Below are 4218 nucleotides of genomic sequence, written 5' to 3' on the forward strand. Positions count from 1 at the left end.
TTGTCTACAAGCCAGGAAGAGAGCCCTCAGCAGAAACCAACTCTCCTGGCACCTTCCTCTTGGCCTTAGAGCCACCAGAACTGTGAGAAAATAAATGTCTGTTGTTTAAGCTACCATCTGTGGTATTTTATGACAATGCAAGCTAACTAATATGTATGCCCCATTACATTTTACCCATTACATTTTATAAGTAAGAATTTTTTTTTTTTTTTTTTTTTTGAGATGGAGTTTCACTCTTGTTGCCCAGGCTGGAGTACAATGGCATGATCTCTGCTCACTGCAACTTCCGCCTCCCAGGTTCAAGTGATTCTCCTGCCTCAGCCTCCTGAGTAGCTGGGATTACAGGCACGCATCACACGCCCAGCTAATTTTTGTATTTTTGGTAGACATGGGGTTTCACCATTTTGGTCAGGCTGGTCTCGAACTCCTGACCTCGTGATCCACCCGCCTTAGCCTCCCAAAGTGCTGGGATTACAGGCGTGAGCCACCGCGCCCGGCCCAGAAAATATTTTTAAGGAAAAAAAACTTTATATTTTAGTGCCTTTACTGACATTTTCCTCTTACTTTTAAACAAGGGGCTCAACATTTTCATTTTGCACCAGGCAAACTACAAATTACAGAGGCGACTGTACTCTGAATTGAGGTCACACTCTGTGCCTCCCCTACGGCCTCAGAGCGATGGTCTCCCTGCTTCTGTCTGCTGCTTCTCTCTCTAGATCAGCTGCTTCCACCCTGACTCAAGTACACAACATCCACCCACTAATTCTGTCTCCATTTCCGAGAGAAAGAATCTAATTGGCTTAGCCCAGCCCATGCATTTGCTAGTCCAGGGTCAGGTGTCCTGTTCCAATGGGCTGAGGACACCTGGCTGTCCAGGCCCACACTTGCTGGGGCTCAGGTGGAAGGCAGTTTCAGAGGAGATGGCATGGACTGGACTTGTACTTCCAACTGAGGCACTTACGATGCTTTCACAGAGGATTGTCTGGCTTCGATGCTCCACTTCCTTTTACAAGGTGTTTAGCAGCTTCACTCCAAAAGAGAAATATAACCAATCACAGCTTAAAAAGCAGAAACCAATGCCCTGGCCTCAGAAGTATCTCAGGGCTGTCTTGCTCAGCTTTCCATTGACAAAGAACCCATTAAGAACAGGACTGGGGGAGATTTTCAACAGCATAATGCAAATGCTCGTAGGTTTTTAGTAAAGGGCACTCTAAACTCATTTTAGCATGGATTTTTGACATCCTGTCTCAACATTAAACCGTGCTTCAAAAAAGTTAAACAGCAGCACTTTGGGAGCTCGAAGTGGGCAGATCACCTGAGGTCGGGAGTTTGAGACCAGCTTGGCCAACATGGTGAAACCCTGTCTCTTCTAAAAATGCAAAAGAATTAGTGCCGGGTGTGGTAGCATGCACCTGCAATCCCAGCTATTATGGAGGCTGAGGCATGAGAATCGCTTGAACCTGAGAGGCAGAGGTTGTAGGGAACCAAGATTGCACCACTGCACTCCAGCAAGATTATGCCTCAAAAAAACGTTAGGCAGCAAAAATATAAATAAAAATAGAAATATTCATATTTTCTACAAAGACAAATTTTAAGAACATGTTTTTGGTAAGAAATCAGATTTATCATTAAAAAGCAGTGAAAGCAAGACCCTTGCTATACACTTTTGGAAGCAAATTTGAAAGATTCCTGTTGAAATAAAAGTAGAAATTAAAATCATTGAATAGTAAAATATTTTATATAGTAACACCTCAGTTACCTAGAAGTAGGACTTAAGGGCAACTCCTGCCATCTGGAATACAGCAACGGAACTAAATTCCCTGAGGCACTGAAACAGTTTTCACAAAATCAGTTCACTGAAGCTCATTTGTTTTAGTTGTAGAAGAGGGACTCAGTCAGAACCTATTCACCCTTACTATTCACTGTCTAAATAACTTTGATTATCCAGTTTGCCACCCGCAGCAGATTAAAACCAACAATTTACTAGGGTAGCAGGGTGCTGCTAAAATATAGAGAGTGATTATTGACATCAGGGAGGAAACGGGAAAGGAGGAACTGTCAAACCAGTTTGGAGATATTCAGTGCATACATGCATCCATGTACTTTTCTTAATGCACCTTTCTTACATACATTTAATTAGCATGGGCTGAATGCCAACTATTAGCCTATGACTGTGCTAGGTGCACAGAATACAGAGATTAAGAACTCAGTGTCTGCCCTTAGGGGCTTCTAATCTAGCAGAAAGGTTGACAAATAAAAAGGCAATTACAATATAATGTGGAGAATGATTAAGTGCCTGATTCGGGCTTAAATCAGAAGATAAGCTAAAATGCATTTCAAGTATTTCAGGTAAGACATCTGAAACCCCAAATTAAGATCGGGGTAGTGGGGATGCAGAAATGTGTAAGACTGAACGATGATGGAGGTAGAATTTGCACTGCAGGATGATGGATTGAGGTGAAGGGCAAGGGAAAAAAAAGAGTCCAGGATGTCACTCAGATTTTTGACTTTTGTGAAGAAAGAGTTAGAGGCTCCAGTCTCTCCGGAGGGCATCACCTCATTACAGCTGACATTTTAAATGAAGACTTGGGAATCACTGACAAAAGGTCAGAGAAGTATGAAATCCATTTAGTAGCGACTTTCTCTGCTGGCGAAGAAAACACCTCGTCTTAAATGACTGTTTTACGGAGGAGGTTTTGTAAGTTCCTTGAGGGCAGGACACCCAACATTTATCCTTACGTCCCCAGTGCCCCAATACAGTAGATGCTTAGTGACAACATCTTTATTGGATTTATAGAAACCAATTTAGATCATCTTGACCTTTTCTAGTCATCTCCCTTTAGGGTGTAAGATAAAACTGAGGAAATTTATAGATGTCTTTGGTCCTTGAGCAGATAACGGTCGGCTCTAGACATATTTCTCTTTAAAAAAATTTTTTTCTTAGGAGAACTGAAAAGTCGACGTTGTTGTCTTATTGAATCAGATCTTAAGACCCTGACAAGCAACCTTTCCATCTCTTCAGGTTTTCAGCTCCTTTGAGAGTAGCAGACACCAATTAGCTTCCTGACTGGCTCTGGGGTGCTGAGAGAGGCAAGCAGTGGCACCTCAGGGCACCAGAGCAGCCCTCTGTCCCCACAGGCACTCTGCATGCTGACAGGTCCGGAAAAAGACTGTCATACCCTGAAGAAAAGGAGGCCTCATTCGGCTGACCTTGGGGAATAAAATGTCCCCTGAAACCTTTTAGACCCCTAGAAGATTCCTCTGGGGCTTCTCCTGGAAAAAAAGCTTGAGAGGCAACTTGTGAACAATTAAGTCATGACGCACTTAAAAAGAAAAGCTCAGAATTAGGTCAGAATTGGACAGGGGGAAAGAACCGTCTTGATGTGTTATGAAGCTTTTCAGAAACTGTTTCCATGATTTTTATCACTGACATCTATTGGAGTAATGTTATTTTTTATTTGAATATTTAATTTTCAAAGCTAAAGCCTGAGAAATAGAAGCATTTTATCTTTTACAAATAGCTGTGAGTCATGGTTTATATGTCTTGAGTTTTTCTCAGCTTTAAAATCTCAGTTGGTTGTGAAGTGGGGGAGAAAAACAAAATAATGAAATTGCACCAGGAAAACTAACTTCCAAAAACAGTCCCAACAATGTTCCTTCTTGCATATGAAAGATATGTTATTACATCAGATTGCCACGTTTGTGAGCTTGAATAGCAGATGTCCTCATTACAAAATCTCTGACTAAGATGAACGTGGTGCTGCAGGGGATGGGTGCTACAACTAAAACTAAACTGGACAGTGGGCCTTCTGGGTGGAGATTTATGTCCCTTGGCTGGAGGAAGCATGGTTGTGTGTGTGAAAATTCTTTTGAATTTTCCTGAAGCAGCTGTGATTTTCTGCAAAGCTGAACCCGAGGTGAGCTGTTTCCATTTCAGTCACCTCTTCATGGGGAGGTCACTTTGGAAGCATTTATCTGGTATGGGGGCCAAGACTCCTGGTAAGGGGGAGGCAGATGCAGAAGGAGCCCGTCTGGAGGGATGGGGTTCTCACCACCTCTCCCCGGCCTTGCTGCCTCCAACCAGGGGCCATGGTGACTATGAAGGGACGCAGTTAGTCCAGAGCCACCCTGGGAAAGATGTGACCTGCAGCCTGGCAGGCCGAGGACGTGTAGGGGGCTGCACCAGGCACAGCGAGTAACCCTACTCCGTTTCTGAAC

Source organism: Macaca nemestrina, chromosome 5 (genome assembly GCF_043159975.1).
Source record: "Macaca nemestrina isolate mMacNem1 chromosome 5, mMacNem.hap1, whole genome shotgun sequence".
Classification (NCBI taxonomy): Eukaryota; Metazoa; Chordata; class Mammalia; order Primates; family Cercopithecidae; genus Macaca; species Macaca nemestrina.